At 41.1% G+C, this 23,950-nt stretch overlaps 2 long non-coding RNA genes across 3 annotated transcripts in view; both read left to right on the top strand.

Moving 5' to 3' along the window:
- The window catches only part of LOC142095132 (uncharacterized), a 255,687-nt gene that overhangs the window by 85,882 nt on the left and 145,855 nt on the right, over positions 1–23,950 (top strand). The window lies entirely within an intron of this gene.
- On the top strand, positions 5,492–12,951 carry LOC142160543 (uncharacterized). The gene is made up of 2 exons (XR_012693271.1): positions 5,492–5,630; positions 12,077–12,951. It is a non-coding gene; the product is annotated as an uncharacterized LOC142160543 (long non-coding RNA).

Here is a 23,950-nt window from a genome sequence, read left to right as displayed (position 1 = left end):
TGGAACTAGCGAGCTGTGGGCAGGGAGGCGGACAGGAGGGAACCGGGGCCCCTGACCCTCTGCATCTAGCATGCAAAGGGCCCCATTATCTCCATGTGCCCCGGTGAACAGCACCTGCCGTACCAATTTTAGTTCTGCTACCGGCCCTGCCCCTTTCACAAATTGGGGCATTGTAATGACACAGTTGCATCACCACACCCCCTCCTGTGCTTGCCACTTGCCATACAATCTCCTCCGGGTCACAGTGGTGATGCATATTTCATATATTTGACAAATTTGGGTGTGCAGACGACATCCCCCTTTATTTTTATGTTTAGCATTTTGAGGGCTGCGACTGCATTCAATTTATCCAGCACTCCACCCATTTATTGATAGAGGTTTTTAATTTAAGGCTAACTTTCCGCTAGGTCCTACCAGCATTGTCTATAACCAGTCGGCAGCTTCAACGGAACGAGGTATATGCCCTGTTATAGAAATGAATGTTAGTATAGGTACCCATATGTATGAGGTCACTGTATAATGATAGGTAACTAGTGCTATCTATAAGGACAGCCAACCTACTGTAAATCTGATAACATGTCACAACCGGGATTTACTCAGCAAAATAATATATCATATCAAGGGGTCTATATAACAAACTGTGATAGCTCCAAAAATGCTGGTCATCATCATCATCATCATTTATTTATATAGCGCCAACATATTCCATAGCACTTTACAATTGGGACATGGCTTTCACCTGAGAATGGCTATTGTAGGACTTCTCTTACTTTATCAAGGGTTTAACATAGGAGAAATCAGAGATTTCTACTGGACTGACCTACTCTTCGTTGTACTGGACTGACCTACTCTTCGTTGGTTACTGCAGAACCCATTGAACTCTATGGCGGCTGCCATGTGAGTAATTTATTAAGCAAAGCTTTTCAACGCATATTAACGCCATCTCAGGAGGGGTTTAGATTACCAGGTCTATGTGGTCCAGTGATGCAGCGGACACACATTTCACTTTCTTTATTCGCCGGCAGCATTAGGAAGTTGCCGAAGAGTGAAAAATACTCTGTTGGGGAGGGGATCTTCACTGGGGCTCCCAGAGCAGCCCTGGCATGGTAAATAGCAGCAGTTCTGCATTAGGTATCACTGAGATATCCAGTGATACATAATGATTGTTACCACTGCTGATGGATAAATAGACCTCCAAGTTACAGAGAGTATCAAGTTTGCTGATGTGAATTTGGGGGCTGTCACATAAGCTACATCCCGATAGTCTATACTAGGCATTGACATCAGCAGTGCACCATCATCTGTTTATATAGCGCCACTAATTCCGCAGCGCTGTACAGAGAACTCACATCAGTCCCTGCCCCATTGGAGCTTACAATCTAAATCCCTTAACATACACACAGACATACAGAGAGACTAAGGGCAATTTAATAGCAGCCAATTAACCTACCAGTATGTTTTTGGAGGAAACCGGAGCACCTGGAGGAAACCCACGCAAACATGGGGAGAACATAGAAACTCCATGCAGATAAGGCCATGGTTGGGAATAGAACTCTTGACCCCAGTGCTGTGAGGCAGAAGTGCTATCCACTAGGCCACCGTGCTGCCCGCAATGTATTTTTTATCCATCGCAGCTACTTCTATAAAGCAAGAATACATTTTGGATTCAAATTGTCTATAAGCAAACCAAACAAATGGCTAGAATCAAGCTATAAACCTAAATATTTAGGGCCTAATTCTTTAAGGAACATAAATGCAGATACGTGCCGATTCGCAGAATCGGACCATAGGACACTGAACGCAGCAACTATCAACTCAATCTACAATTTCATGGATAGAAGAGGGAGGGGACTTGGCGTATGCCCGTAATCAATGTACATTAAGGGCGTACTGAGCTCGAGCACACGCAGCAGTATCCAATTCAAGCTTTGGGCATCTCTAAGGTATGTGTTTTATATCATATTTGCTCCAGCTACAGGTTGGGTATAAGTGCCAATTACTAGTGATGACGGTCGCATATACATGCTATAACATGTGTTTGTAATTAGAAGCAACTGTAAGAATGCATTTTATGTACAGTAGACATTCATACCATCCTATTAAATGTATTTCATGGGGAGGGGGGGGAAATGGAAAGAAACCCTTTTTTAATGTTTTGTCATTAATGACTATATTACTAACCGGTGACATTAATTGAATAGTTGATTTTTTCTGTGAGTTTTTTTGTGACTTTATATTCCAGATATGTATTAAACGTATCCTGCAGTGCATTGTCCATTAGAGCAGAGCGGACCTAGACCCATTTTTCAACAACAGACGTATTTTTCCACCCGCTCCTTGTTGAATAAGGACTGCGAATGACCGAATTACGTGCATTTTTAATAAAACGAACAGGTCCTTAGTTTTTTTTTAGAGCTGGAGTTTGTTCTAATTAGTAGATTATGTGTGATACACTTTGCTAGATTAGCCTTTGTCCCAAAGAAATGGATACTGTTTTTCAGAGTTCAGAAACAGTTTGTTTTGCGTTATACATTGTTCCACCTGAGATTGCATTGCATTTGTAAGGTCAGAAAAGTTTTAGCTGTACGTATATAAGATATAATATATACATGTACTCTATACTTAAATATGCCAAGAAACTGATTTAGAGACTGTGGGTTAGACATTTATAAATACAAAAAAACAGTAGTAGCCCCAGAACAGAGCCTTGGGGGACCCCACAGGTAACATCTAGCTGGCTAGACTTAAGCTAGGTACACACTACACGGTTTTCGTCCAATAATCGGCTAAATCAGCCGACATACGACCGCTCGTTCAAAAGTCGGGTCAGTGTGTGCAGTGACACGATGGTCGAAAGTCTGCCCAAATGGACGATTGTCACCTCATTTGGTTGGTCGTACCGTTTAATATTTTCGTTCCAATCTTGTTTCCGTTGTGTGGTGTGTATAAACTTCCGACCGATCCACAACAGTGTGTACGAAATTACAGTAATTGCTCACGACAACATGGCTGTAAAAAGTCCGTTCTTCCCTTTATTGTCCTAAACAAGGCTAGTGTGTATGCAATCCATGGGCCGAGCGATCGGACCATCGATTGCATGTAAAATCGATCGGCATAAAAAGTTGGTAAAAAATTCTGTAGTGTATACCTAGCTTTAGAGTCAGAAATTGCCACATGCTGGGAACTTCCTGATAAATAGGAAACCACATTAGCGCATACGTTCCGAAGCCTGAGTGCCAAATTTTGCAGAACTGTATAGTGTGATCCACACTGCCAAATGCTTTTGTAAAATCTAGGAATATTGTACTAGTGAACTGTCTATTGTTCCATTCCACACTGAGTTTCATTGCAGACATTTAATAGGGTTGTTACTGTTGACTGGTTTGGTTGGAATCCAGGTTGGAACAGACTAAGGAAATTTGTTTTGTAAAAGCAGCTGATTTGGGAATGAACGTGTTTTTCCATTACTCGGGATAACATAGCTGTAAAGAGATAGGCTTATAGTTTGAAATAATGGTTCTGTCACTTTTGTGGATCAGAATGACTCTACCGTTTTCCACACCTTGGAAATTTGACCAGATGACATAAAAAAAATCTAGTAAGGAGGCAACAGGTTTAGTGATGTCAGGGCTAAGGGGTAGAGTTACTAAAACTTCTAAAAAGGAAAAATGTCAACCAATCAGAATCTAGCTAACATTTTCTTGAATGGACTAGATAAATGACAGCTAGAATCTGATTGGATGCTATGGGCAGCACTTCACATTTCCATTTAAAAGGTTTAATAAATCTATCCTTAAATTTAGGACTATCTTTTGTCAAGGGAGGTGTATGAGTATGCTCAAACAGGACATCTGAACGCTGGTTATGGTTATTCATCGTTAATAACGAAATAGTGTACCCCACAAAGTGTTCATTATATGCGCTGTCACTAGTAGTATTACATAGTCACATCCCCATTGTTTTGTGGCCACACCTCCTGTCCTGTTGCTGGATAACCAAATCCTGGGCGTTATGCAATTGTCAAAATAGTATCGGGCTTTTGCTACGTGTCTATGCCAATCCCCTTTGCGCTACAGAATCTCCTGGCGCTATATATATAAATGGACCACAGAAGTTACTTATCATTCCGGAATCTTGAGAATCCTCTGTGTAGAATAAGATTCCTCCTTCTTGCTTTGTCCTATGTTTCCAAAAAAAACCGGAATATTCTTGGTTGGCAATAGATATATCCCCAAATCTTAGGGCTTACTGTAAGATTTCTGAATTTATGTTTATGCACGAAGCACTAAACCCTTAGTTGATCCAGTGTTGGTATTAGACTATGGATGAGAGAGACTCCTTTTGTGAAGTGGAAGGGTATGCTGTCAACAATATTGGGATATAGGGACCTATTTATCAAAGATCCCTCCCCTCTAATTTAGAGGTAAATCCCCGAAAACAACAGTTTTCGGGGACTTACCACTAAATTACTATGTATATTGCAGCATCGCAGCAGATATCTCAGATATCTGCTGCTTTGCTTCTCTCATCGGTTTACTGAGCACTCCCCATAACAGTGTATGGGAGGTGCTCAGCAACGCTATGTATCAATGACTGATACTTAGTTTTCAATCATGGTAATGTACGCCATCTGAAGCTGGCGTACATTACCATAATTGAAAAGTTTCACTGAAAACAGCGCTGCTCTGACGAGCAGGGCTGCACAGCGCATGTGTGGAGGGATCATGTGACCCCTCCACACTTGCCTCAGGTTCCGTCAGACAGGGATCTCTGTGCGCATGCCCGAGTTTACTGGTCGGCGCATGCGCACAGGGATTGAAAGAGGGGCGAGCAGCACCGCAGAGGGAGGAGAAGAGAAGACTTCAGTGACAGGTAAGTGTTAATCTTCACAGGAGCAGCCGTTTTTCGGAACGGCTGTTCCTGTGTTGATTTTTTAATACATATGAGAAACTTTTCAATCCGCATCTATGCGATGAGGATTGAAAAGTTTCATTCATATTATGCGGTCATTGGTAAATAGACCCCATAGAGAGAGGGAAGGGCCTGGATTTGCTTCAGCCTTACCTGCCAGAGACAAGATAAATAGAAATCGAAACAATTGTTTGTGCGTTGTGAGAGGGGCACGATTACCACATCTGTTGGACATATGGATAGATGACGGACTTGTTTTTAGCACTCATCACCGAGCTTTTAAGTAAACCAGGATGAATAACTACAGAAAATGTAGGGAATGGGGCTTGTTGAACAAAGATGCAGCTGTTAGAAATTCAGATAATAAAAAACAAAAATACAGCTGGTAACACTTTGATAAATGCAGATTAAGCAAGATAATACGTGAGATTACTGTGCAGAGGTTTGGCAAATATGTGGAGGGCGAACTGTGGGCTGTGATCAGTATCTGTGCAGTGAATATTCCAGGTGGAGAAAGGAAACAATCTCAAAGAAGAGTTTTGTGTCCTCATGTAGCTGTATTTCCAGGTTTAGAGTTCAACTCCTGTTCAACTTCAACTATTCTCTGACTTTTCTTCAGATCACACTTGTAAAAAGAAAGCACACTTGAGGAACAAAATCCACACTGCAACCAACTCTGCCCTAACAGACGTTGTCCTAGATACCGGAATGCTATAATGGTAAGTGATACATGTAATCCATGAATTTAGATACCTCTCTCAATAACCTCAGACTACACATTGCTGCCATAAGGTTCTTAATCTAACAAGTGAGCATATGGATCCGTATCTGCCAGATATTAGAGAAAGGAGTCGGTTAAATCTATTCATTATTTAGGGCTGTCTACAGATATTTATCTGTGAATGAAAGACTTATATATGGCACTGCCCAACACTTTATACCAAGCTGTATGCAGAATATCATACACAGCTGTGCCCAAGTTTCCTAACCTCCCTTATTGTTATTCCCCTGAACCCCCCTCTTATCTCCTATGGAACCCAGTGATGACCAGATTTTCACCATAATCTGGAGTCAGTAATGGCTCTCCAGTATACAGAACAGCGGAGGTCATTTACAAAGTGTACCAATGCCTATAGGAGGTGTACTGTGGAAGACTGTGTAGGTACGTAAGTGTTGCTACAACTTCCTAGTTAGTATTTCCTTTACATGCGAATGAACAGGCCATCTGTGTCGCCCCCCAAAACCTCTACAAGTGCCTCTATAGGGTAATATTGTTATATACTCCAGCCATCATGCTGCTTTTTGTGGGCCATTTAGTAGTAGTAGTTATCCATCCTGCTGTGCTGTTCCTTAGTGCAAAAGGTTGTAGATCTACATTCCCGACCATCGCTGGGCATTGTCCCTCCAGGTTAGAATAAAAAATCGTGTAACTTAAGGGGTTCCAGTATTGTTAATTAACCCAGACTTCATGCCGTTTTTTGTGTTCCTCTACCGCATTGATAACAGACGTGTGCTGACCAGCCTTAGGCTTGTTTTTACTATAGCTGAGTACCCTTTGTGGTCTCCCTGTTATAGATTAAACCATATGAATCAAATAATGACAGCCCCATAATAGATCTCTGCACTGCTGTGCCGAGCCTTAGCAAAAGTAATACTTGCCCCGGATAGGAGGGAGACAAGTGCAGGAGGGGCGTGGTGATGCCATTGCGTTACCATGGCCCCGCCCTCTGCAATGAAATGGCGAAACTCACGGTATAGTGGATATGGGGCTTGGTGGCGGAAATTGCATCATCAAGCCCCGCCTCCACATAGACCCAGGAGGATGTCTACTCCTCCGGGAGTCCGGGAGGACTCCTGAAATTTGGGAATCTCACGGAAATTCCAGGACAGTAGGCAAGTATGGCAAAAGGTTGTACGTCTACATTCCCCAACCATTGCCGGGTGTTATCCCTCCAACCTCCAGACGAATCAGGGCTTACACTGACAACCTGTGAGTCCAGTTGTGTTGCTGTCAGCTGATTGATTCCCAAGCACACAATAAGTAAAGCACAAAGGGGGTCATATACACATAATACACATGCATCAAAAAAAAATAAAAGCATGAAGATTTGCTTTAAGCGCATCATGGTACAACCACATACTAGAGGAGCGAGTCATCGTCACCAACTTGATGAGGACAACTGGCCTTTAAACCTCTTCGCCGCTGACCCAATTTTGGCACTTTTTGGGTTGGTCACATTGAAACATCAATATCGGTAATTTGTTTGTGCGGTATCCACACAAATGAGACATTGTTATTTTATTTTCCAGAAAATTCCATTAACTCCTGCCACTGCAAAAAAAATGGCCACAAAAAGTGTTTTTTTTAATTGACATTGCAAGAAAGTGAGATCTAAAAGTAAATGTGTGTATATTTTTTCTAAACACCACCGAGAAATACTTTGTGGTTCTTGCGTTGGCATCAATCCATCTTTCAATAACAGCAAAAGGAAGGATTCTTCACATAACAAATCTGCACTAGAAAATGATGTGATTTTCTTTTATTATTTTTGGCTAGATTGTGATTGAATGAAATGCATAAAATGTGTAGGATCAATATGGGTAATTCAACAAGGCATAACATTTTGAAACAAAATCAGAGAAGAAATAAGGCCAGGCTCGGTTAGTCCCATGTTGTACATGGGACCAGCTGCTTGGCAATATACTGTAAATGCTCTGTATGTCCTTAACACTGCATATGTGTGTAAAAAACATTTGGAAAGTAGATAACATCTAATGAGTTTACCACTGAGTTTATTGAAGCTAAAATAGGGGAGATTTGGGAATTAATACCTACTAAGGGGCAAATCATTTGAAAGAAAGTACTCTCCTCTTTCAAACAAGGGTATCCTGAGTTTCTAGGATGGGGGATATAGAGCACTTTAGTGCCCTCTCCCCATTCCCTGGTTCTTCGTCAGTTTTCTGTAAGCAGAGGATGAGGAGGCGTGGCTTAATTATGTCATTGCGATGATGTCATTTAGCCCACCCCCTCCCTGACCACCAACAGGAAACGTGCTGTGGTCAACGGGTAAGTATAATTTTAACTTCTTTGAACCCCCCATATCCTAAGGATGAGCAAGTCCTTAGCACTGAGGGGGAGAATGTATATTAAGAAAAAATAAATTGGCTTGCCCGCCCCCCCCCCCCCCAGAAGTGAACCAAGCACCAGTGGCCACAGCCTGGGCTGGTTACCACTAATGCATGGCCCCTAACTGTACCGATTTAGGCGGAACAGTCTCTATTTGTGGGCTCTGTCCCGCTGAACCAGAATACTGGGAGCTGAATAGTAGCAATGAATGGGTGTTTAAGGCCCTAATGCAAATTTTTAACATTTAAGATGGGAGCCTGGCGACAGCCACCTTATGATTGAGCAAACAACGAGTTTCATTTAAATACAATATTGTCTTTCTTTTCTCCAGCAGATAATAGTTAGTGGCAGCAAGTCAGTTTCTAGTTGACAGTTGAATCCATTCATTTCTCAGTATTTGTTGTTCCGTTAATAAACACAACTTTATTAATCCACCATAGATTTCAAAGTTTGTATTGACTCTTCAGACATCGCGCTGCGCACATTTCCGGCAATTACAGCAGAAATATCCGCTCATTTTGCCTCGAACCTCTGTGGGTTAGAGGAAAAATGAGCGGAGGTGTCTGTCAAGTCTCCACCACGAATTGTCTCGTGGACTTTCCCGGAGACACGGCTAGTTGAGTCTCCCCCTATATCTTTCTCTTCTACTGTCTGCTCCTTCTGCCCTGCAGACTCAGCAGTCAAGGCTCACAGTTTAATGCCCTCACTTGCCTCTATCACAGCTGCATTTTGGGGAAAGGTAAATGCAGTAGGAAGGTTACTTCCAGGTTCCTGTATAATCCTCTTCACACTGTGCTCACGTGCAGGTTGAGGGTACAGCATTCTGATCTGACCTGATACCTTCGAGACCTCTGCCTTAATACTTGGACTGTCATCACTCATCACTCAGTTCTGGAGAACATCTCTTGGAACTCAGACACACTTGATTAATGGCACAATCATACTCTACTTACTAAAGCTGGCTGATCCACTCACATGGCCAACTTGGACCTTACTTAGGACTCAGTACCCAAAACTAAAACCAGCTTAAATGATGAACACCTGCACTTTGTATCCCCAGAAATACTCTGATATTGCTACAGCTTTCACCACTTCAGGCACTATGCTTCCTTTACAAGTGGTGGGACACTCACACTCCCATACCTCCATCTAGTAAATTGAAAATATGGATATAATTACCATATTTATCCTGTATTTGCAGCACGGTGGCTTAGTGGTGCACATTTCTGTCTCACAGCACTGGGGTCATGAGTTTTATTCTGTGTGAAGTTTGTATGTTTTCCCCGTGTTTGCGGGAGCTCCATTTTCCTGCCAAACTCAAAAAACATTCTGGTAAGTTAATTGGCTGCTGACAAAATTCAACCTAGTGTGAATTTATTATGTAAGCTCCACCTCAGCAGGGAATGATGTGATTGACATTTTTTTTCCCGTACAACCCTTTATAAATAAACAGTAATAATAGTAATAATAGTTTATCCGGCTAAAGTATGAAAGTTCACCAACCTTTCCAAGTTTCATAATACCTGCAGTGAGTCCCTAATCTTACACCTACACACTAGAAAAGTCATGAAATGCAGTTAAAATCTTACTCTGCATCCTTATACTGAAATGTAAGAGTGAGTTTATAAGCCACGAACAGAAACAAGGAGGACTTTAAGAATTGTGGTGTTTATGGTGAGGGAGATTTGAGAGGTGGTGAAAGGAGGGAAGATGATGAGCTCTGTTTTGGAATTGTAAAGCTTTATGTAATGGGACATCGATGTGGGAATAGCAAAGAAACAGCTGGTCACATAACATCGTAGAGAAGGAAAGGGTACAGGAGAGGAAATGCAGATTTGGGTGTTAGAGTAGAGGTGGTCCTGGACACGAGTCAGTAAATTAGTACACCAAGAGAAGAGAAAACCAGAAGGCCAAAAACAGACTGTTGGAGTGGAGGGGAGAATGCACCAGAGGTTCACCGAAGGAGCAGTTGGTTAGGTAGGAAATGAACCAGGAAAGAACTGTGTTCTGAAGGCCAATGGAGTGAAGCAGGGGCGCACGGAGGATTTGTCAAGGGGGGGTTTCCTCCGCCCCCGGAAAAAATAAATAAATCTAGAGACCTGCCCGTTTCGGCTGCACTGTAGTATACAGCAGCCGCGGCGCTGTCAAAGAAGTGTCCGCGGCGGTGCTGTACGCCGCGGACGCTTCTTAGACAGCGTCGCGGCTGCTGTATACTACAGTAGGGCACTTGTAGGGCACTTTTTAGCGGAGGGGGGGGTTTCTGGAGACTCAGAAACCCCCCCTGCGTGCGCCACTGTGAAGGGTGTACAGGAGAAGAGGGTGATCAACAGTCTCGAAAGTGGCAGAAAGCTCGAATTATGAGCTGTTCTGTAAGCATATAAGTTCCTTCCCCTTTTCTTGAGATTCGGAACTTCCATCTGCCACCCTACTTAAATAAAGCTCTATCAGTCTCCAAAACAATATAAAATTCACCAGTATAGACAATAAAATAATAAAGTTATTCCTACTGAACAAGAACACCTCCTAAACACAAAATGTAGCCTGTAAGGTAGGGTTTGTCATGACAGTGTTAATACCATGCCTGGAAGCAGACCTACAACCGTTTGTATTCCAGTTGGGATGAAGGTGAAGAGAGAAGGCCATAATAGCCTTACTTGACTTGGGGTCTAATGTGACTCCCTCAGTTCCCTTGCTCTGTGGTGTAGGCACACTTGGAGCAGGATCCACACCTCTGCAGCATATGTAACCGAAATTTGCCACTAAAGAAAAATGACACCCTAGAGATGAGTCTTCTGCTCCCCAAGCAGGCAGATAGAGGGCCTGGCATACAGTCCCTATTTTGTTGGGGCTATCCCATTTACAGATCCAGACGGGCAAAGGACAGGGACAATGTGGGTGCGGTTTGGGCAAAGCTGGACGTGGCTTGGTTGGAACTGGGTATGGTCTGGGCCGTAGGATGGGCCGATTTGTGTCCAGGGTCTGGCTGGGTATATTTTAGCCCGGAGGGCGGGGTGACTTAACCTAAGGTAGCCCTCTATGGGACTGGCCAAATCAGCTCCAGTTTGTGTCCAGACTTAGCTTTTTAAAATGTGCGTTATGGTCTCTATACAGCTGGGTTATGGCCGCTAGAAAGGGAAGGGGTCTAAACTAAAGGCAGGCTACTCTGCGGTTTGCCGGATTGAGATGTTGAGGTTGCAAGCTCAGGATTGTCAGTTCTCAACAGGACTGCTCCCTTCTTCCGGAAGAGCATCTCTATTCCTAGCAATGGGGATGTCAAAGTATTTAACTGTATGCATTGTAAAACATGCAGATATATTATGAGGGGTGAACATTCCCACTTTGTATAACACGCACAACTATAAATTATACCTATATTTAAATGTTGCACATTTGTCATTGCCACGTGTAAACAAATTTAAATGACCTTTAGATGAATATTTTTAAATGTATTTTGACCTCTTCTTTACTTTAATTTGGACACTATAGGCCTGATTCATTATGGAAAGTAAGGCAAAAAATATATAGTTTTCTCCTGGACAAAACCATGTTACAGTACAAGGGGTGCTAAATTAGTTAATTATTTTGCCCATAAGATAAATATTGGCTGTTTTTTCATGTAGCACACAAATACTTGATAGTTTTATTTTTATACTGACATTTAAAGTTGATCTAGGACATGCCCTACCCCAACTATAAATCTGCCATCACATTTTAAATTTGCTTTCCCCATCCTAAGCAACATGGTTTTACCAAGGTGCAAAGTTACTCATTTTTTTTGTTTTACTTTCCTTAATGAATCAGGTTCTATATATGTATATATAAAGTATATTGGGTAGTATGGTGGAACAATAGTTAGCATTGCTGCCTCACAGCATTGAGCCTTGTGTTTTTATAATCTATATTACTTGCATACACATGTTCTGTGCCAGCTAGTGGCTGGCAGATGTGTACTTTTATTTATTTTTAAACCATTTATTTCTACAATGTTACATCAATAGCATTCATGTTTAATTAATAGGCCTTCTTCCTCCCAACTAGCCTCATCATTAAATTATTAGCCCCTGCATGTGCTGAAACATGGAAGGGGGTGTTGGCTCATATGGAGGGGTGAAAAATGGAGAAGCAGAGGGGAAAGAAGAAGAACAGCATAGAGACCAACCAGATAATCGGGTATCCCTGATTGGTTGTGCAACCTGTCTGTCAACCTCGGAGTCCCTGCCTGCTTCAAGAACCCATTTGGAGGACAAAAACATGCGGAATGCCAATTCTGTAAAGAAAAGACTATGGCATATTGGTATTTTACATACCATTTTGGAATAGAAGCATGCTCAGTCTACAGTATAGTGAATGAGGTTTGTAGCACCATAAATGATGTCCTACTTACCTGTGTAGTGCATTTCCGAAACACAGAGGACATTAAAGCTGGTTTTGAGTCATTAGGATTTTTGCATTGCATGGGTGCAGTTAATGGCAGCTACGTGTGAATGCTAGGCCAGATTATGAGAGTGACAACTATTATTTCTGCATACCCAATTATCCCGTGGCATATTAGGTATATCCATTGACCCTTAATCTTTCCAAGGAGCATTACAACCTCACAATTCAAAATGTAGGCAGGTAGTCGACAGGGCGTTTGGAAGGCTTAGGGCTTCATGGTGAAGCCTTGGTGGCACCGTTGAAATGAAACCACAAAATGTAGTAGAGATGACTGCCACCTGCTGTACGTTAAATGTTCCTGAACTAAAACCGACCGCTTTTCTCTGCGTGCCTGATTTTGAATTGTGTTGATTTTAACTTTTTCATTTTGCTATTGCCGAAAGCTCTTCTGGTGCCTGTAGTTACCTTCATCCAGCTTTGTCTTTGATAGCTCAGCAAACACACATTTATTCCTATGAATAAAACACAAATCTGAATATTTGAGTGCTATTGGTTACTGATTTGGAATATAGAGTATTATAAGCCTAATTCTACTTAAAAAAAATATTGGGAGAAGCTCTGGAGAACCCAAAACACTACTTCTCAAAGTTCACGTAAATCCTAAAACTACTGCAAACAATCTGAATGCAATATATATGCTATATATATATATATATATATATATATATATATATATATATAATGTATATATATATATATGCTTTAAGAGTATTGTTACTTTTTAATAATTCTATTATTTTATTTGGGTAGGAGATGCTTGTTATGTGGTAGACCTTCCAGCTACAACATTACTAGAGGCTATATAAGCAATGTTAAGGGTACTATTACCAGGAGTGATCTTATTGCTTCCATGTTTGCAGAGGAAGTGCTTGGAATTTCCACCAAATAACAGTATGTTTCATGTTACCTACAGGAACACCTCACTCACTGGAAATGTTACACATTGCAGATGTTCGAGTGGAACAATCCTGTACATATTGTTCTGGTAACTGAAGTCTTCGCTCCTTCATTTCCTGATATTACTCCTCTAGCTGTCGACGTTCAACGTTCCTCAATGTTCCTCTCTATGTGACTTTCATGCTCGTGTTCAGCACGAAGCAGGAATTTTGTTGATTGCAATGGACCATGGCGGCTTCATACATCTTCCTCATTTTGGGGCATATTTAACAAATCACGGTAGTGCACTATTGTGCACTTACCGTGGAATGTGTCCTCCGCAAATTTATTAAAGGTGCATCGCAGCAGATATCATGAATATCTGCTGCTTTGAATCATGCCTCCCTGTTTTCCTGCAGATAACTCCTGTCTTTTATCCACGGTTGTTCCGCTTGTACATTGAGCAGACCACAAGTAACATACAGGACTCATTGGTAATTGACTTATACTGCCATTATTTTCTCTGGTTGCCTAATTCAGAATTGTGTTTTTTCAAGATTTTTTAAAAAAATAACAAATTAGTTTTTATTGAAAGCTGGTCTGTTTTTTTGTGTGTTATGGTAACTATATTTATATTGTTGACTATAATTGTCGGCAATTACGGTAGAAATCTCTGCTCATTTTCCCATAGAGGTGCAAGGAAAAATGAACAGAGATTTCCGTCAAATCTCTGCCGAGAAGTGTCACATTCCGAAGACACTTCACAGCTAAATTTATTTGAAATGTTGATGATGATTATACAACTGTGCTTTCCAGGGCCATCTTAACAACATTATGGGCCCCCGGGCAAAGCAGTGCACCGGGGCCCCTAGATATAGATATATATATATATATATATATATATATATATATATATTTATATATATATATAGATGTATAGAGATACAGATATAGATATAGATATATAGATATAGATATATAGATAGATGTACTTGCTCAGTGACCCTTGAAGGTTTTTTTTGCAGGTTTTTTTCTTTTGCAGGATTATTTATTCTCATTAAGAGCCGTGCCTATGGGGCCGCCTTGCACGTGGGGCCCCCGGGCACCTGCCCATCGTGCCCAATGGAAAAGATGGCCCTGGTGCTTTCTCATCTGCTCTCTATATATGAGGCTCAGCCTATCTCCCCTTTAAGGAGTGGTGCTTATGAAAAATACATGGTAAGTGGCTGCGCTAGCAATCATTATATTCCAAAACTTTTCCTGAGCTTCCAGACTTGAAAGGGATGTCTGGCCAACCTTTTATTTTAGAAACAGGGCAATACAGTAAGTTAACGTAAGCCGGTTACTGACTGTCTGATGTGACTGTACAGAAAGAGTTTTAATCATGCAAAATTAAACTACAGCATCCAACATTATCAACAATTAACACAAGGAAGTTGTGGTGCTTACATGTACATTTATTAAGTTACATCTGTCACCCTATAAGTGGCCTTCAGGCAGTTCCACTTTGCCAATAGGTATCCATACTGGGAGAACACTGCCACCCAGAGGTTTTGGAGAAAACAACATCCAAATAAGCACAAATTCATATACTTTGTAGTATGCAGTTTGAATCCATTAACCTATTGCTAGTATTTAAATTGCTGCACTATCTGTGATTTTCTTTTGTGTTTCTTTTTATCCTTGTCTACAGGGTGATCCATTACTATTTGGGGATCTTAAAAGGAGCAGCAGCAAAACCAAAATTGATCTTTTCAGTGGATTTGCTATATCTCCCAAGTGTCCCGATTTTAGTGGGACAGTCATCATCATCATCATCATCATCATCATCATAATCATTTATTTATATAGCGCCAGCAAATTCCGTAGCGCTTTACAACCGGGAAAAAACACAGTAATAAAACAATACTGGGTAATACAGACAGAGAGTTAAGAGGGCCCTGCCCGAAAGCTTACAATCTATAGGAATATATAAATATATGTAATAGGAAAATGAGTTTTGTAGGGCCTATCAATATACATATATATATATATATATATATATATATATATACATACACATATATATACAAGCCCACATTGACAAGGACAGATATAATTAGTGAAATACTAATTACTTCTAGGATCGCCTGAAAACAGTCTGCAGATTCTCCACTCTCCACATCTAAATGTATCTAGCTGAGAGTTTTCTGGCGGGTTTGAAAAAAATAATCAGATTCTAGTTATCATTAATTTAGTACATTCTACAAAATAATAACTAGAATCTGATTGGTTGCTATAGGCAACATCTCCCCTTTTCAAACCCGCCGGAAAACTCTCAGTTCTTAACAGTCAGCTTATGAATGTGGGCTGTAAGCTGAAGGAGAGATCCTACAGGGTTCTATTCTCTGGAGTGCTGTAAGTGCCATGCACAATACAGACAAGATAATAGGAACATAGGGAGCTAAATACATTTCTTAAATCTTGGTTTCAGAAGAAAAATGTTAAGTTCCTAGAGCTCTGGGCTGAGCTTTAGTGGATTATAATCTATATACTAAGGATGGATTGGAACTAAATATGAAGGGAGAATGCTGTGCTAGTGGAGCAATTTCTAATATGTCTAGAGAAGTATTTAACTCACAGAGGAGAACAAGTTAGAAAACAGAGGAATATATAGGAAAATATAGGAGGAATACACAGGTCAGACAGTGGAGGAGGATTAGAGGTACATTTAGTGGGAGTAGAAGTATGGTTCTGGCAGCTGATTGGTTGATCCCAAAGTTACAGGTAAACAGACAATAGCACCATATACAAATCTTAACATGAATTCAACAAAATAGCCCAGACTTCAATAAGTACTAGACGTCTGACAGGTAACGTGGAAGGGATCGAGCTGTTGGTATTCGAGGAATATTATGATGTGATTGGTGCTGCTAAAGTATAGTTCCTTCCCGTGACTGGGCTGTTATTCCTGGCTATACTCTGTATAGGAGGTGTAGGGTCAGTAGAAAGGTGATGGAATGGAATATGTCTTTATGGTAGATGCGCTCTGAGAGAGAGTATAAAGGATCACATCCTGGAACCTCTTGACCGGAGTTTAACACGGATTTAAGAACTGACGAGGTAGCTGTTAACGTGTGTTATACAAACTGCACAACTGGCCAACGATGTAACTGATGGAGTTTTTAATTAACTAGGGTGGACTGGTCTAACAACCTGAAATGCTTTAGGGGCTGCATGGGGCGGCCCGCTAACCTTCACACCCCTAATCTCAGTAATAAGTTAAAACAACACATCAAAGAAATGTGTACTAACATATCAGCAGGTATTTTAAACAAGTGTTACAAGCTATAACGAAAAATAAAGCAGTACCGAGCTGAGGGCAACAGATGAAGCTCGGAGGGCCGCCTGCTGCCCGTCACTGGTCTAACAGGACTGCTAGCAAAGGGGCAAAGCTTTTTAAACTTGTTACAGCACAATTTCATGGGTCAAATAATAGAAGTCCCAATTAGAAAATTGGCTCTGTTGGATCTAGTGATCTCAGACAATAAAGATCTAACCTGCGGATAGTCCTCAGAATTACGTTTATTTTGATTTATGCCAGAACGAAAATCTTTACTTAAAGGCACATGCACAGGCACAATGGAGAGAGCGGCTCCGATGTGATGACATCATCAAACCTGGACAACTATCCGCACATATTTGCACATACTTGCTAAGGATGCTGGGAGGGCAGGTGAGCATTATAACCTCAGATTGACCACCATAGTACTCTCTTACATCTGGATGGCTGACATTAAAATAGTACTTCTTCCCCTTTTCCTCCTTCAGGGGGACAGCACAGCTCTCCCTGTCATTTAAACTTATAAGGGGCAATTAGATTGCTCCATTAGGAGCCAGCCCAACTTCTCCTGCAGTTAATTGGTAAAATTGCGGTAATGTGACCGAACACAGTGTCCGACTACCTGGCAACCAGCCGGAATGGAAGAGGCAGCACAGACGGCTACAAGGAGGAAGTAGCATCCCGGCTGGTTATAGATGAAGAGTCAGTGTGAGCTGTCGCAAGTGGCGCAGTGACTCAGAATACAGAGGCCATCAATTCAACAATACAAAGGGATGACTTGGTCTTAAGATACAGAACACAAATTAGAATATTTTATAGTAAAAAAATATTCAATTTAAAACCAGTGTTGCCCTTGAAAGGGGATAAAGAGAGTAATTGCAAAGAAATTCATTAAGTATATCAACAGTAAAAGTGCTGTAATGAAAATGTTTCTTTCCTAAAGAGCTAAAATGGGGAGTTGGTCAGAAGGAAAAATTAGAAGATAAAGTTAGTTTATTTTCCTCTCTGTATAGAAAGGAACAAGCTCATATTACAAAATGCCCAGGATAAACACACTGCACAGTTAGTGATTGTCACTGGCTTAACTGCTTAATTCCTTGGTCCCTCGCAAGGAAGTGATAGGCAACCAACAGGTCACAGCCCCCCAGAACTAGCCTGATTAAACAGTCAGTAATCATGGTCAATACACACCACAAGGTCAGGAAAAATGGTTTGGGAATGTATAACAATATTGGGTTGTGTTGACAAGCAAACAATTGCCAATTGACAAGCAAACGAGCCGGTCAGTATCAGAATGTCGGACAGAATAATGATCAAGCACAACAAACACTAAGCAAATGCTCAGGAAGCATAGAACTCTCTGAGCAGGTTTAAATAGAGAACTCCTATCCAGTTGTGTGCGCTCATGAAGGTAAACACACAGGTAAACCAAGGACAGGTGGATTATAGTGCCCTTATCATACAGACACCCACTCTTAGGCTGGCAAGGATGTGTTGTTACATCATTAGTAAGGTTGCTAAGACATCAAGTTTAACTTTTAATAAATTCTAATTGCCCTGATCCAGAAGAAGTCAACATACAACCCGTAATGTGACAGGTAGCAATTTAGCCTAACGGAGAATGGGGAAAGGGAATAACTTCTTTACCCCCAAAATAGCAATTTAGTAAATTTCCAAGATGAATATTTCTATAATACGTGGCTTGAACTGGGGTTTATATTTTCTGCAATGTGTGGTTTGCAATGGAGGGTATTTCTCTGCGGTATATGGGTTGCGATGAGAATTTATCCCTGTGAAATATGTATCTAGTGATAAAGAAAGTTACAAATCAGTTCTGTAAGTTTCTATGAGTAAACAGCAGAAACTTTCCATAGGTCTTTTTAAAATATCATCACAGACTCCTGCTTAGCTTGTCTATTCCATCCAGAGGTGACGTTCTTACGAGTTCCAGGTAATCTCTTTCTAAAACCCAACGGGTGCATGTAATGTTAGCAGTCTATTGAGGGGATTGAGGAGGGCTTGGTATAGGGAGGTGGTCCTGGCCTCCCCAACTATTTAACCCCTTATGGCAAGAATGTTGTTAAAAGATGTTTAAGGTTAAAACAATTTTTAAACGTTATGTTCGTTGTAATATTAATATATTTGCATATTCTTTATTTAAGGGGTTGGTACAAATTTACATGGGGGTACTGTTAGGCTGCTGGCCCTGATCACCAACCCACAGAACTAGATGACGGAGATCTTCGCCTATAGCAGCCGTCTTTCCCTTAGAGCTTGACGCGCTCACCGGTACTCGGATGCCCCCAGGACTTAGCTCCAGATGTAGTGTGGGTTGGTAATGCAGGACCACAGAGGCGGGCCAGGAGACTGGTAGAAAGCAGCGGGTAGTCAAAACGATAGCCAAGGTCAAGGGTCACAGAGAAGCAGGGTAATCGATAAACACGCCAGAGGTCGGGGTCACAGGCACGGTTGAAAGGTCCAAGGTACAGGCAAGAAAGGTCAGGGTCACAAGCAAAAACAGGCAGAGTCCAATAATCCAAGCAGGGGGTCATACACAGGGAATCAACAGAATATCCAGAGGACAGGACTAGGGAGCAGGAGCAGGTCAGCAAGACTGGAACACAGAAGCTATAACCGGCAGTGAGGCTGCAGACCTCACTGCCTTAAATACTCAGAGAGACCAATCAGGGCTTGTCCCTGAACTACACACACATGCAGGCTAATGCACGCTAATTCAGCCCACAGGCTGGAACTAATTAATATAACCTACAGAGCGCGCGCGCGCACACAGTGGAATTGACGTCCCGGTCGTCAAGGTGACGGCCACGACGCCAGGGGGCGCAGGAAGCGAGCCGCGGTGGCTGTGGGTAGCGCCGCGGCTTGTGACAGGTACATAAAGGAATAAGGGATAGTGCTAGATTGGCTCACATGAATACAGATACAACGTGTGGTTTCAGTAACATAAAAAGAACATGTTATTATTCACACTGCTGGTCTTGATTTGTTATAAAACGGTTATGAAAAATCATTGTCAAAGGATCGTTGACGGGTTTACTAAGTGTCTTGAGTTAACCTGTGACTATTTTAAGTTTGTTGAGATGTAAGGTGCGAGTCATTAAGAAGAGCAAAGCATAAGAAATGAGTAACTGTGCACCTGGGCTAAACCATGTCGCATTGGAGGGGGAGGCAAATTTAAAATGTGGGGACAAATTTATATCTGGGGTAGGGCATGTCCTAGATGAACTTTAAATTTCAGTGTAAAAATAAAGCTATCAAGTATTTGTGTGCTACATGAAAAATTATCCAGTATTTAACTTATGTGTAAAATAATAAACTGATTTGTACCCCTTGCATTGTAACATGGTTTGTCCAAGAGAACATTTACTCCTTTTTTGCCTTACTTTCCTTAATGACTCAGACCCATAAAGTCTTATGTTTTAGATTGTATGCAATATATCCTAAAAAAAAATACATTCTCTGTCTTGTACTTTTGTGTTTTGTTTCTTGAGATCATGAGTGGTTATGAGATTAAACCAGTCACTCACACTAAGTGATACAGAGGATCTCCAATGTCTGGCGATGACATCAATGGAATGTTACGCACCTTGGCAAACCATATTGTCCACGTCTGGATAGTATTATCTCCGGCTTACCACATCAGAGCAAAGCCCACCCTATCCAAGTGTATAAACGTGGCAAGTAGTTTCTTTAATCGGCTTGCCAGGATTTTTCACGTCCAGCAATAACAGGGAGACTTCTGGAATAATTGTCATTTGAGCATCGAACGCTTGGTCAGGAAAGAGATTTTTGTTAAGAGATAAAATTGATGGCGTCTAATAGCATTGGGTGTAAGCTCTTCTCTCCAGCTGCAGATGTCTGAAAATCTCAATAGAATAAATGGGTCATATATTTTCACTCCTAGGTTCACTGTTGCCTTTTATACCATTTCGTTTTTGGACCTGGATACACTGTAATATTTTGTCTTCGACATTAGATGCTTTATATGTTATTGTCTCACTGCACTGTTACTTATACCTTTTTGACCAATCAAAAACAAAGAATTATATGATAAATAAAATATAGTAGGATAAATGGTTCACTATGGGCTCGTTCCCATCAGCATTTAAAACGTTAGAACAGGGGTCAGGGAACTTTTTTACCTTTTACCCCCAAATATATTTACGCCAAAGTTACCCCCTTGATTTGAAAAGAAGGAAATCATATATTATTAATTATTGGAATTCAAAAATTTTATTGAATCTATTCAAAATTTCTTTGAAAGCTTCAACTTCAAAGCTTCAGGTTTTGGAGAAATTATGTTGCTTCATTTTTGATACGAGAGCATCAATATTGGGGCATTTTGATGTCAGAGCAATTTGGATACAGTCTTCAGCGTCCAATCGATTTCTCTGCTTTATTTTTATGTTCGTTAGAGTAGAAAATCCTTGTTCGCAAAGGTAGGTTGTTGCAAAAGGCAGCAACTTTGTGACTGCCTCCTCATGTGCAATTTTGATGCCTTTGCAGCTGTTGACATCCAAAAATATGACAGATCTGCTTTGTTTTCAAATGCAATACGTGCTTCATTATTGCATCAAAGCTCAAGAAGTGCCTCTGCCAACCCTTGAGGCTCTTCTGGTACAACAGAAATTTCACATTCAAAGGGGGCTACAATCCAACTGACAGCATGTGAATCGGCAGCATTACCCCCAGGAATTTCATTTTTACCCCATTTGGGGTAATTTACCCCTGTTCCCTGACCACTGCTTTAAAACATGGCACATATTCTAACGTATTCCTCTTGAGTTAACGCATGTTACCAGCACAATAGACTGTACTGGTTGAAGCACATGGAAAAAGCATCACTAACAAGTGGCTAAAGTGCTTGCAACTTTTCATATGTTTTTACCCATTTTCCCAACGAATGTGTTTATGAGCCCTTAGTGAAAATGTAGCTTTGTAACAAATGGAAATATAATGTTTTATCGTCTATGGACTTGAAAGATTATTTGTCAAAATTCGAAAAGGACTTCTACCGAAAACTACAGATAAGATGGGATGCATTCAAACATACATACAGGACATCATTTCTATCCTGCCATGAATCGGAAAATGAACATTCATTTAATGAGATTATATTTTATATGTTTATCTTCAATAAATAAGGGGCATATTCAATTCTTCCATCCCGCGCCGCGTAAAAACTACTACCGTTAATACGGTAGTAGTTAGCTGGATTTCAGCTCACGGCTCAGGGAGCTGCGAGCTGAAATCCAGCAATAAAATTACTGTAGTAATATACCTGTAAAAGACCTAAAAAAACCTAGAATTATATTGGTGGTCGGACTACAATTAACGTTTAATGGTTCTTTTTCCTCCGAAATGTTTGTGAAGCTCGTTTAAAATTCCAAATTCTGTCGCTGGGAACTTCTGGGGTAAAAAGTCTAAAACTTTGAGCTGAAATATAGAATTAGTATGTATAATATGATCCACTGGATTGTAATGGAGGCCAGCGAGTAGGATGTTGATGACACGGCCATTCACAAATCACATACATATTATAAGTACACAGATTAGGCAACTTTATTCCCCACTGAGTGAACATAGAAAATTCCACATAGGTTTGACGGAGAGTGCGGAATACATTTTAGTGTAAACATCCGTCTTGTACAATGAATACTAAAGCTACCATATTGCAGGGAGCCAGTTCCAGCTGCTGAAACACGGTAAGCCCTGTCTGATTTCACCCAAAAGAAATATCTTAATGGCCTGTGGTGTCAGAGCAGCACAGTGGCTAAGTGGTTAGCACTTCTGCCTCCCAGCACTGTGGTCATGAGTTTGATTCCCGGCCATGGCCTTATCTGTGTGGAGTTTGTATGTTCTCCCCGTGTTTGCGTGGGTTTCCTCCGGGTGCTCCGGTTTCCTCCCACACTCCAAAAACATACTAGTAGGTTAACTGGCTGCTATCATATTGACCCTTGTCTCTCTCTGTCTGTGTGTGCGTTAGGGAATTTAGACTGTAAGCTCCAATGGGGCAGCGACTGATGCGAGTTCTTTGTACAGCGCTGCGGAATTAGTAGCGCTATATAACTGATGATGATTATACCTCTTAACTGTCCGTCTTCTACTCACATTTCTTCCATGGTTATTGTTACTTTTTTGTATTCATTGCATAGATCTATATTGCTCGGAAACACATCATAATCATATCCAACCACTGTTCTATTGCTCTGTATAGTAGTTTGTGGTTAAAAAAAATAAAAATAAAAAATACATGTGTGGCCGGCCATCTATTAAAATAAGTGTAAATGTCAGTACACAGAGTAAAGGGGCATGGATACCACGTATCCCCAAGTAGGCATCTGAATTAATGGGTTATGGAACTAGAGGACACAACTGTATAATCGTCATAGACACCTATACATTTTACCAGTAGAAGTTTGTCAGTAACCTGCAGCTTTATTCTACCGACCACGCTCAGAAGACTTCTGTAGCAGAAGGACCAGAGCCGTCGGGGTACATAGTAGCCTTAGGGGCTGCCCAGTGGGTAGTTCCACCACAAGTGTCCCATTCTCTTTCCTGCTTCATAAAAGATCTCTTGGGGGTGGAGGACAGAGAGACACATAGATGTTTTCTTCAATAATTACACAGTCCATGTTAGATAAAACACCAGTCAACCCAATGCTGCCAATCCCTGAGGGAAAAGAGCATCTGGGTCAGAGGGTTTAGGAATATGTGACTCACATGTACAACAGACTCCTCCTGAATAATACACAGCAATCAATCCACTATAGCAGGCCTGGGCAACCTGTGGCTCTCCAGTTTTTTTAAAATGCAAGCCTTGGCATACCCTGCCAGCAATCCCTACTGGCAAAGCATGCTGGGGATTGTAGTTTCACAACACCTGGAGAGATACAAGTTGACCAGGCCGGCACTAGAGAGTTGATGGGATGGACATACCTTACCTAAGCATACTTGTTCATTCTCACTTCCCATTATCACAGCTCTATTAAGCCATAAACCTAAAGGCTAAACATTGTATTAATGACACTATAATGGAAACTACTGAGGAGGAAAGGGATCTAGGAGTCAATATTTCAGGTGACTTAAAGGCAGGTAAGCAATGTAACAAAGCAATGAGGAAGGAAAATCAGATGCTTGGTTGCATAGGGAGAGGAATCAGTAGCAGAAAGAAGTAATAATACCATTGTATAGGTCATTGGTACGGCCTTATCTAGAATACTGTGTCCAGCTTTGGAGGCCATATCTCCAGAAGGATA

This window comes from Mixophyes fleayi, chromosome 6 (assembly GCF_038048845.1).
Source record: "Mixophyes fleayi isolate aMixFle1 chromosome 6, aMixFle1.hap1, whole genome shotgun sequence".
Classification (NCBI taxonomy): Eukaryota; Metazoa; Chordata; class Amphibia; order Anura; family Limnodynastidae; genus Mixophyes; species Mixophyes fleayi.
Note: the sequence above shows the minus strand (reverse complement) of the source record. Positions and strands in the feature narration are given on the sequence as shown.